At 45.0% G+C, this 12088-nt stretch overlaps 1 protein-coding gene across 1 annotated transcript in view; it reads left to right on the top strand.

Moving 5' to 3' along the window:
• LOC124013499 (disks large homolog 2-like) overlaps positions 1-12088 on the top strand; it is a 326264-nt gene that overhangs the window by 181344 nt on the left and 132832 nt on the right.

Raw genomic sequence — 12088 nt, 5'->3', positions numbered from 1 at the left:
CCAAACAGTTCTATTTTTGTTTCATCAGACCAGAGGACATTTCTCCAAAAAGTATGATCTTTGTCCCCATGTGCATTTGCAAACCGTAGTCTGGCTTTTTTTATGGTGGTTTTGGAGCAGTGGGTTCTTCCTTGCTGAGTGGCCTTTCAGGTTATGTCGATATAGGACTCATTTTACTGTGGATATAAGATACTTTTGTACCTGTTTCCTCCAGCATCTTCACAATGTCCTTTGCTGTTATTCTGGGATTGATTTGCACTTTTTGCACCAAAGTACGTTCATCTCTAGGAGACAGAACACATCTCCTTCCTGAGCGGTATGACGGCTGTGTGGTCCCATGGTGTTTATACTTGCGTACTATTGTTTGTACAGATGAACATGGTACCTTCAGGTGTTTGGAAATTGATCCCAAGGATGAACCAGACTTGTGGAGGTCTACAATTTTCTTTCTGAGTTCTTGGTTGATTTCTTTTGATTTTCTCATGATGTCAAGCAAAGAGACACTGCGTTTGAAGGTAGGCCTTGAAACACATGCACAGGTACACCTCCAATTGACTCAAATGATTCAAATTAGCTTATCAGAAGCTTCTGAAGCCATGACATCATTTTCTGCAATTTTCAACAATTGTTGGAAAAATGTCTTGTGTCATGCTCAAAGTAGATGTCCTAACCGACTTGCCAAAACTATAGTTTGCTAACAAGAAATGTGTGGTGGTTGAAAAACAAGTTTTAATGACCCCAACCTAAGTGTTTGTAAACTTCCGACTTCAACTGTATATATAACCAGGTAAGTTGGTAAGTTGACTGGGAACACATTCTTATTTACATCAACAACCTGAGGAATAGGAAGTGGGATGAATGAGCCAATTGGAGGCTGGGGATGATTAAGTGGCCATGATGGTATGAGGGTCAGATTGGAAATGTAGCCAGGACACCAGAGTTTACAACTCTACTCCTACCATAAGTGCCAAAGGATCTTTAGTGACCACAGAGACTCAGGGCACCCATTTAACTTCCCAAAGACTGTTCTCAGGTCAGGTCTGGTTGAAGCTAAATATGTTTGGGTCACATTGGGGACAATTTTAGCTAACCCTAAACCCTAGGTTTAAGATGACAAAGTTTAAGACGAGGATTCTAATATCCCATAACTCTTTGCATAAATGAGGACGAATTCTAAACAATGGGACCAGCTATGCTAGTTAGCAACTGCGCTAGTCCCATTAATCTGTTTATATTCGAAAAGCTTCTGCATGGAATCATAACTTGTTCTAACCTGGGTATCTTTAACCTAGCCTAAGCCTAACCCTTTTCCTAGCCTTAACCTAATTCTCCTAACCTGACACATTAATTCTCCTAACCTGACACATTAATTATCCTAACCTGCTACAAATAGTACCTTTTGCTAGTCAAAACCTGCAGACTTGCCCTGAAAGCAGTGTTTGTAGCCACTAATGCGATACAGCAACATATACAGCAACATGTTGACACAGTACCTAATGGGGAGAGATTTTAGCTCACATAAACTATACTATGAGGCCAGATAAACAGGAGTAAGTAATATGGCTAGTACACATACATAAATAACTGTCTGATTTGACTTGAGCGTATACTGTAACACTGGGAAAGGCATATGCTAAAACACTGTAGGTATTAGAGCCTATAACATACAGACAAATAAAATATACATAAACTTTTTTTCTTCTCCAAATGATTTAACTTGGTAGGGTAGTTGAGAACAAGTTCTCATTCACAACTGCGACCTGGCCAAGATAAAGCAAAGCAGTGCGACACAAACAACAACACAGAGTTATACATGGAATAAACAAACATACAGTCAATAACACAATAGAGAAAAAGTTTATATACAGTGTGTGCAAATGAGGTAAAATAAGGGAGGTAGGCAATAAATAGGCCATAGTGGCAAAATAATTACAATTTAGCAATTAAACACTGTGATAGATGTGCAAAATATGAATGTGCAAGTAGAGATACTAGGGTGCAAAGGAGCAAAAAAATATATAAATAATAATAAATAACCGTATCGGGATGAGGAAGTTGGATGGGCTATTTACAGATGGGCTATGTACAGGTGCAGTGATCTGTGAGCTGCTCTGACAGCTGGTGCTTAAAGTTAGTGAGGGAGATATGGGTCTCCAGCTTCAGTGATTTTTGCAATTCGTTCCAGTCATTGTCAGCAGAGAACTGGAAGGAAAGGCGGCCAAAGGAGGAATTGGCTTTGGGGTTGACCAGTGAAATATACTTGCTGGAGCACGTGCGGCGGGTGGGTGTTGCTATGGTGACCAGTGAGCTGAGATAAGGCGGGGCTTTACCTAGCAAAGACTTATAGATGACCTGGAGCCAGTGGGATTGGCTACAAATATGAAGCGAGGGCAGCCAATGAGAGCATACAGGTCGCAGTGGTGGGTAGTATATGGGGCTTTGGTGACAAAACGGATTGCACTGTGATAGACTGCATCCAGTTTGCTGAGTAGAGTGTTGGAGGCTATTTTGTAAATGACATCGCCGAAGTCAAGGATCAGCAGGATAGTCAGTTTTACGAGGGTATGTTTGGCAGCATGAGTGAAGGATGCTTTGTTTGCGAAATAGGAAGCTGATTCTAGATTTAATTTTGGATTGGAGATGCTTAATGTGAGTCTGGAAGGAGAGTTTACAGTCTAACCAGACACCTAGGTATGTAGTTGTCCACATAAGTCAGAATCGTCCAGAGTAGTGATGCTGGACGGGCAGGCAGGTGCGGGCAACGATCGGTTGGAGAGCATGCATTTAGTTTTACTTGCATTTAAGAGCAGTTGGAGGCCACGGAAGGAGAGTTGTATGGCATTGAAGCTTGTCTGGAAGTTAGTTAACACAGGGTCCAAAGAAGGGCCAGAGGGATACAGAATGGTGTCGTCTGTGTAGAGGTGGATCAGATAATCACCAGCAGCAAGAGCGAAATCATTGATGTATACAGAGAAGAGAGTCAGCATGAGAATTGAACCCCGTGGCACCCCCATAAAGACTGCCAGAGGCAGTAGAAGTAGTTGGTGAACCAGGGGAGGCAGTCATTTGAGAAACCAAGGCTGTTTAGTCTGCCAATAAGAATGTGGTTATTGACAGAGTCGAAAGCCTTGGCCAGGTTAATGAATACAGCTGCACAGTATTGCCTCTTAACGATGGTGGTAATGATATATCGTTTAGGACCTTGAGTGTGGCTGAGGTGCACCCATGACCAGCTCTGAAACCAGATTGCATAGCAGAGAAGGTAAGGTGGGATTCAAAATGGTCGGTGATCTGTTTGTTATCTTGGCTTTTGAAGACCTTAGAAAGGCAGGGTATGGGCCTCCCGGGTGGCGCAGTGGCTAAGAGCGCTGTACTGCAGCGCCAGCTGTGCCGCCAGGGACTCTGGGTCCGCGCCCAGGGTCTGGGGCGACGCACAATTGGCCTAGCGTCGTCCGGGTTAGGGAGGGGTTGGCCCGTAGGGATAACCGTGTCTCATCGCGCACTAGCGACTCCTGTGGCAGGCCGGGCGCAGTGCGCGCTAACCAAGGTTGCCAGGTGCACGGTGTTTCCTCCGACACATTGGTGCAGCTGGCTTCCGGGTTGGATGCATGCTGTGTTAAGAAGCAGTGCGGCTTGGTTGGGTTGTGTATCGGAGGACGCATGACTTTCAACCTTCGTCTCTCCTGAGCCCGTACGAGAGACAAGATAGTAGCTACTAAACAATTGGATACCACGAAATTGGGGAGAAAACAGGGTAAAAAATTAAGAAAAAAGAAAGGCAGGGTAGGATAGATATAGGTCTGTAGGAGTTTGGGTCTCTTTGAAGAGGGGGATGACCGCGGCAGTTTCCAATCTTTGAGGATCTCAGACAATATGAAAGAGTGGTTGAACAGGCTAGTAATAGGGGTTGCAACAGTTTCGGCAGATCATTTTAGAAGGAGATGGTCCAGATTGTCTATCCCTGCTGATATGTAGGGGTTCAGATTTTGCAGCTCTTCAGAACATCAGCTATCTGGATTTCGGTGAAGGAGAAATGGTGGAGGCTTGGGCAAGTTGCTGTGGGTGGTGCAGGGGTTTTGACTGGGGTAGGGGTGGCCAGGTGGAAAGCAATGCCAGCCTTAGAAGAATTCTCGTTGAAATTCTCAATTGTTGTGAATTTATCGGTGGTGACAGTGTTTCCTGAACCCTAACCGGTAACAATTTCACTTAAATGGTCAGTGATGCACTAACACACAGTTAAGGAAGTCCAGGGAAGGCTTGTTCGTTCAGGAAAGGTCCAGTTGTGAGTTGCACAGATTGTGTTGTGGGGTTTGAGACCCATACTTGGTGAGGCCTGTGATTGGCTGACCAGGTCAGGTGACTTTGGTCAGCATGTTCTAGAAAGACCCCTAGCAACACCCCTAGCAACAGAGTGGCAAGGACCAGAGGTGTGAATGTCTCTCTGACTCCCAGGGCCAGCGAGAAGGTAGGAGATGAGGGTTAAAGTGCTGAGGGTTTTATACAAGTGGCAAAAATGGAAAAGGTGAAAAAACAAGACAAAAAAAAGATTTCTACCATAAGATAGCGGAATAAATTGATTGAACAAGGTTAGATGGACAATGAAACATTTTCTTAGACTTAAAAGATGAATGTTGAGTCACAAAAACACTACATGACTAAAGTATGTGGACACCTGCTCGTCGAAAATCTCATTCCAAAATGATGGGCATTAATATGGAATTGGTCCCCCCTTTGCTGCTATAACAGCCTCCACTCTTCTGGGAAGGCTTTCCACTAGATGTTGGAACATTGCTGCAGGGGCTTCCATTCAGCCACAAGAGCATTAGTGAGGTCAGGCACTGATGTTGGAGAATTAGGCCTGGCTCGCAGTCGGCGTTCCAATTCATCCCAAAGCCGTTCGATGGAGTTGACGTCAGGGCTCTGTGTAGGTTAGTCAAGTTCTTCCACACGGATCTCAACAAACTATTTCTGTATGGACCTCGCTTTGTGTACAGTGGCATTGTCATGCTGAAACAGGAAAGGGCCTTCCCCAAACTGTTGCCACAAAGTTGGAAGCACAGAATAGTTTAGAATGTCATTGTATGCTGTAGCATTAAGATTTCCCTTCACTTGAACTAAGGGCTCTAGCCCGAACCATGCAAAAATCAAATCAAACTTTATTTGTCACATGCGCCGAATACAACAAGTGTAGACCTTACCGTGAAATACTTACTTACACCCCTTAACCAACAGTGCAGTTCGAGAAGTTAAGAAAATATTTACCAAATAAACTAAAGTAAAAAATTATAAAAATAACACAATAACATAACAGTAACGAGGCTATATACAGGAGGTACCGGTACCGAGTCAGTGTGCGGGGGTACAGGTTAGAGTACATGTTGGTAGGGGTGAAGTGACTATACATAGATAATAAACAGCGAGTAGCAGCAGTGTACAAAACAAATGGAGGGGGGATCAATGTAATAGTCCGGTGGCCATTTGATTAATTAATTGATTGTTCAGCAGTCTTATGGCTTGGTGTTAGAAGCTGTTAAGGAGCCTTTTGGTCCTAGACATGGCTCTCCAGTTCGGCTTGCCGTGCGGTAGCAGAGCAAACAGTCTATGACCTGGGTGATAAAAAAATCAAATCAAATCAAATGTATTTGTCACATACACATGGTTAGCAGATGTTAATGCGAGTGTAGCGAAATGCTTGTGCTACTAGTTCCTAACTAACAATTCCAAAACTACTCTTATACACACAAGTGTAAAGGGATAAAGAATATGTACATAAAGATATATGAATGAGTGATGGTACAGAGCGGCATAGGCAAGATGCAGTAGATGAAATTGAGTACAGTATATACATATGAGATGAGTATAAATAAAGTGGCATAGTTTAAAGTGTCTAGTGATACATGTATTACATAAAGATGCAGTAGATGATATAGAGTACAGTATATACGTATACATATGAGATGAATAATGTAGGGTATGTAAACATTATATTAAGTAGCATTGTTTAAAGTGGTGAGTGATATATTTTACATCAATTCCCATCAATTCCCATTATTAAAGTGGCTGGAGTTGAGTCAGTGTGTTGGCAGCAGCCATTCAATGTTAGTGGTGGCTGTTTAACAGTCTGCTGGCCTTGAGATAGAAGCTGTTTTTCAGTCTCTCGGTCCCAGCTTTGATGCACCTGTACTGACCTCGCCTTCTGGATGATAGCGGGGTGAACAGGCAGTGGCTCGGGTGGTTGATGTCCTTGATGATCTTTATGGCCTTCCTGTAACATCGGGTGGTGTAGGTGTCCTGGAGGGCAGGTAGTTTGCCCCCGGTGATGCGTTGTGCAGACCTCACTACCCTCTGGAGAGCCTTATGGTTATGGGCGGAGCAGTTGCCATACCAGGCGGTGATACAGCCCGACAGGATGCTCTCGATTGTGTAGAAGTTTGTGAGTGCTTTTGGTGACAAGCCAAATTTCTTCAGCCTCCTGAGGTTGAAGAGGCACTGCTGCGCCTTCTTCACAATGCTGTCTGTGTGGGTGGACCAATTCAGTTTGTCTGTGATGTGTACGCCGAGGAACTTAAAACTTACTACCCTCTCCACTAATGACCCATCGATGTGGATAGGGGGGTGTTCCCTCTGCTGTTTCCTGAAGTCCACAATCATCTCCTTAGTTTTGTTGACGTTGAGTGTGAGGTTATTTTCCTGACACCACACTCCGAGGGCCCTCACCTCCTCCCCGTAGGCCGTCTCGTCGTTGTTGGTAATCAAGCCTACCACTGTCGTCCGCAAACTTGATGATAGAGTTGGAGGCGTGCGTGGCCACGCAGTCGTGGGTGAACAGGGAGTACAGGAGAGGGCTCAGAACGCACCCTTTTGGGGCCCCAGTGTTGAGAATCAGCGGGGTGGAGATGTTGTTACCTACCCTCACCACCTGGGGGTGGCCCGTCAGGAAGTCCAGTACCCATTTGCACAGGGCGGGGTCGAGACCCAGGGTCTAGAGCTTGATGACGAGTTTGGAGGGTACTATGGTGTCAAATGCTGAGCTGTAGTCGATGAACAGCATTCTCACATAGGTATTCCTCTTGCCCAGATGGGTTAGGGCAGTCTGCAGTGTGGTTGAGATTGCATCGTCTGTGGACCTATTTGGGCGGTAAGCAATTGGAGTGGGTCTAGGGTGTCAGGTAGGGTGGAGGTGATATGGTCCTTGACTAGTCTCTCCAAGCACTTCATGATGACGCAAGTGAGTGCTGTGGGGCGGTAGTCATTTAGCTCAGTTACCTTAGCTTTCTTGGGAACAGGAACAATGGTGGCCCTCTTGAAGCATGTGGGAACAGCAGACTGGGATAAGGATTGATTGAATATGTCCGTAAACACACCAGCCAGCTGGTCTGCGCATGCTCTGAGGGCGCAGCTGGGGATGCCGTCTGGGCCTGCAGCCTTGCGAGGGTTAACACGTTTAAATGTTTTACTCACCTCGGCTGCAGTGAAGGAGAGTCCGCATGTTTTGGTTGCGGGCCGTGTCAGTGGCACTGTATTGTCCTCAAAGCGGGTAAAAAAGTTATTTAGTCTGCCTGGGAGCAAAACATCCTGGTCCGTGACTGGGCTGGTTTGCTTTTTGTAATCCGTGATTGACTGTAGACCCTGCCACATACCTCTTGTGTCTGAGCCGTTGAATTGCGATTCTACTTTGTCTCTATACTGATGCTTAGCTTGTTTGATTGCCTTGCGGAGGGAATAGCAACACTATTTGTATTCGGTCATGTTTCCGGTCACCTTGCCCTGATTAAAAGCAGTGGTTCGCGCTTTCAGTTTCACGCGAATGCTGCCATCAATCCACGGTTTCTGGTTTGGGAATGTTTTAATCGTTGCTATGGGAACGACATCTTCAACACACGTTCTAATGAACTCGCTCACAGAATCAGCGTATTCGTCAATGTTGTTGTTTGACGCAATACAAAACATATCCCAGTCCACGTGATGGAAGCAGTCTTGGAGCGTGGAATCAGATTGGTCGGACCAGCGTTGAACAGACCTCAGTGCGGGAGCTTCTTGTTTTAGTTTCTGTCTGTAGGCAGGGAGCAACAAAATGGAGTCGTGGTCAGCTTTTCCGAAAGGAGGACGGGGGAGGGCCTTATATGCGTCGCGTAAGTAAGAATAGCAATGATCCAAGGTTTTACCAGCTCTGGTTGCGCAATCGATATGCTGATACAATTTAGGGAGTCTTGTTTTCAGATTAGCCTTGTTAAAATCCCCAGCTACAATGAATGCAGCCTCAGGATATGTGGATTCCAGTTTGCAAAGAGTCAAATAAAGTTCGTTCAGAGCCATCGATGTGTCTGCTTGGGGGGGAATATATACAGCTGTGATTCTAATCGAAGAGAATTCCCTTGGTAGATAATGCGGTCGACATTTGATTGTGAGGAATTCTAAATCAGGTGAACAGAAGGACTTGAGTTCCTGTATGTTGTTGTGACCACACCACGTCTCGTTAACCATAAAGCATACGCCGCCGCCCCTCGTCTTACCAGAAAGATGTTTGTTTCTGTCGGCGCGATGCGTGGAGAAACCAGCTTGCTGCACCGACTCCGATAGCGTCTCTCGAGTGAGCCATGTTTCAGTGAAGCAAAGAACGTTACAGTCTCTGATGTCCCTCTGGAATGCTACCCTTGCTCGGATTTAATCAACCTTGTTGTCAAGAGACTGGACATTGGCGAGAAGTATACTAGGAAGTGGTGTGCGATGTGCCCGTCTCCGGAGTCTGACCGCTTCGTTTCCCTCTTTTACGAAGTCGTTGTTTTGGGCTGGGATCCATTCCGTTGTCCTGGGTGAAAGGCAGAACACAGGATCCGCTTTGCGAAAGTCATATTCTTGGTTGTACTGATGGTGAGTTGACGCTGCTCTTATATTCAGTAGTTCTGAATATAAGAGTTCTTCTCAACTGTATGTAATGAAACCTAAGATGACCTGGGGTACCAATGTAAGAAATAACACGTAAAAAGGAAGGAACGCGAAGCGAGGCGGCCATCTCTGTCGGCGCCGGAAGTTTATGGGCTTTCCTCTGACACCGCCTATTATATAGGTCTGGATTGAAGGAAGTTTGGCCCCAGTGATGTACTGCCCTCTGTAGCACTACCCTCTGTAGCATCTTACGGTCAGATGCCGAGCAGTTGCCATACCAGGCGGTGATGCAGCCGGTCAGCATGCTCTTGATAGTGCAGCTGTAGAACTTTTTGAGGATCTAGGGACCCGTGCCAAATCTTTTCAGTCTCCTGGGTGGGAAAATATTTTGTTGTGCCCTCTTCACGACTGTCTTGGTGTGTTTGGACCATGATAGATCGTTGGTGATGCGGACACCAAGGAACTTGAAACTCTCGACCCGCTCCACTACAGCCTCATTGATGTTAACTTCTTAGTCCGCCCCATCCCGGATCCGGGATCGTGACTACAACCTCAAGCTCATTACCATAACGCAAAATTAGCGATTTCTGAAAATTGCAAATTAAATGAAATAAATATGCCTATCCTCAAGCTTATCCTTTTCTTAACAATCCTGTCGTCTCAGATTTTCAAAATATGCTTTAGAACCAGAGAAAATCAATAATTTGTGTAAGAGTGGTGATAGCTAGCTTAGCATTTAGCGTTAGCATTTAGCACGCAACATTCACAAAAACCAGCAAAGGGATCAAATAAAATAATTTACCTTTGAAGAACTTCAGATGTTTCAATGAGGAGACTCTCAGTTACATAGCAGATGTCCAGTTTTTCCTGAAAGATGCTTGTGTAGGACACAACGTTCCGTTTTGTTACTATGCATTTGGCTACCGAAACTAACCGAAAATTCAGTCACCTAAACGTCAAACTTTTTTCCGAATTAACTCCATAATATCGACTGAAACATGGAAAACGTTGTTTGAATCAATCCTCAAGGTGTTTTGTCATATATCTCTTCATTGAAATCCCTTCCCTGGAAGCGTGCATTCTTCTCTGATTCGGATGGAAAAATACTGGTACCTGACTTTTGCGCACCAATTTCCACGCAGACACCGTGCGGGACACTTGGTAATTGTAGGCTCTTATGGTCAATCTTCCAATGATATGCCTACAAATACGTCACAATGCTGCAGACACCTGGGGGAAACGATAGGAAGTGTCCGTTCATTCCTGTCGCATTCACAGCCATATAAGGAGATCATGGAAAACGTGCCTCCAGAAATCCTGTTGATTTCCTGGTCACTCAAACATCTTGGTTTTGCCTGTAGATTCTGTTCTATGGCACTCACAGTGAAAATCTTTACAGTTCTGGAAACGTCAGAGTGTCTTCTTTCCAAAACTATCAATTCCAAGCATAGTCGAGCATCTTTTCGTGACAAAATATTGCGCTTACAACGGGCATGTCTTTTTATCCAAAAATGAAATACTGCCCCTAGAGTCTTAACAGGTTAATGAGGGCCTGTTCGGCGCACCTTTTCCTTTAGTCCACAATCAGCTCCTTTGTCTTGCTCACATTGAGGGAGAGGTTGTTGTCCTGGCATCACACTGCCAGTTCCCTAACCTCCTCCTCCCTAACCGTCTCATTGTTGTCGGTGATCCGGTTCACCAATGTTGTCGTCAGCAAACTTATTGATGGTGTTGGAGTCGTGTTTGGCCACGCAGTCGTGGGTGTTGAGGGTCAGCGTGGCAGGCGTGTTGTTGCCTACCCTTAACACCTAGAGGCGGCCCATCAGGAAGTCCAGGATCCAGTTGCAGAGGGAGGTGTTTAGTCCCAGGGTCCTTAGCTTAGTGATGAGCTTCGTGGGCACTATGGTGTTGAACTCTGAGCTGTAGTCAATGAAGAATGTGTCATCTGTGGATATGTTAGGGTGGTATGCGAATTGGAGTTGGTCTAGGGTATCCTGGAGGATGCTGTTGATGTGAGCACTTCATGGCTACCGACGTGAACAGCCCCAGACCATTATTCCTCCACCAAACTTTACAGCTGGCACTATGCATTTGGGCAGGTAGTGTTCTCCTGGCTTCCACCAAACCCAGATTTGTCCGTTGGACTGCCAGATGGTTGGCATTACGCATGGTGATCTTAGGCTTGTGTGCGACTGCTCGGCCATGGACAAACAGTTCTTGTAATAATAATAATAATAATATGCCATTTAGCAGACGCTTTTATCCAAAGCGACTTACAGTCATGTGTGCATACATTCTACGTATGGGTGGTCCCGGGGATCGAACCCACTACCCTGGCGTTACAAGCGCCATGCTCTACCAACTGAGCTACAGAAGGACCCCCTTGTGCTGACGTTGCTTCCAGAGGCAGTTTGGAACTCAGTAGTGAGTGTTGCAACCAAGGACAGAAGCTCTTCAGAACAAAAAGAGCATAGAATGTGCAGGGAAAGGAAAATGTGGAAAATATAAATAAAATGAGCAAGAGAAATGGAGTGTGCATTTTGTCATTTAGGGGACTGGTGCATGTTTACAAAAATATATATTTTGTTGTCACAACCCAGCACGAGGTCTTGTGGTAGTAACTCTGAGGTAGTGAGTAATTGTGTTGTCTTCTTTTTTTACGAGAACAACGGGTACAGATGTAGGATCTTAATGTGATCACTCTTTTGTTGGCGAGAATTTTCCTGCACAGTCAGAAATGCAATCTTGTAGTGTATTCAAGGTTTAAAAAGGCTTCTAATGTTGGTCATTTCTACTTTAAAATGTCGGACTTGATTTGCCCTATTGAAAAAAATCTGCCTCTACAAAAAATCTCATTAATAATTTGTATTTCAAATCAAATCATCCGATCAAATTTATTTATAAAGCCCTTCTTACATCAGCTGATATCTCAAAGTGCTGTACAGAAACCCAGCCTAAAACCTCAAACAGCATGCAATTTCCTGTTGTTGCAGTATTATTTTGCTGCTGTAGCAAACTGGCTCAAATTAAGATCTTACATCTGTAGTACCCACGTTACCGTACACTAGCGTGACTCATGGAAACAGACTCTGTGTGTTCCCCAGAGGGTCCTACTCACCATGACCCTGTGTGAGAGTGTGTGTATTAAACCTGCCAAGCTGGAAGGCACCATTGATTTAGCAGCAGCTTTCCCCCGTTCCAC

The sequence above is a fragment of the Oncorhynchus gorbuscha genome, linkage group LG02 (assembly GCF_021184085.1).
Source record: "Oncorhynchus gorbuscha isolate QuinsamMale2020 ecotype Even-year linkage group LG02, OgorEven_v1.0, whole genome shotgun sequence".
Lineage (NCBI taxonomy): Eukaryota > Metazoa > Chordata > Actinopteri > Salmoniformes > Salmonidae > Oncorhynchus > Oncorhynchus gorbuscha.
The sequence above is the reverse complement of the archived record's forward strand: the minus strand, read 5'-3'. Positions and strand labels throughout refer to the sequence as shown.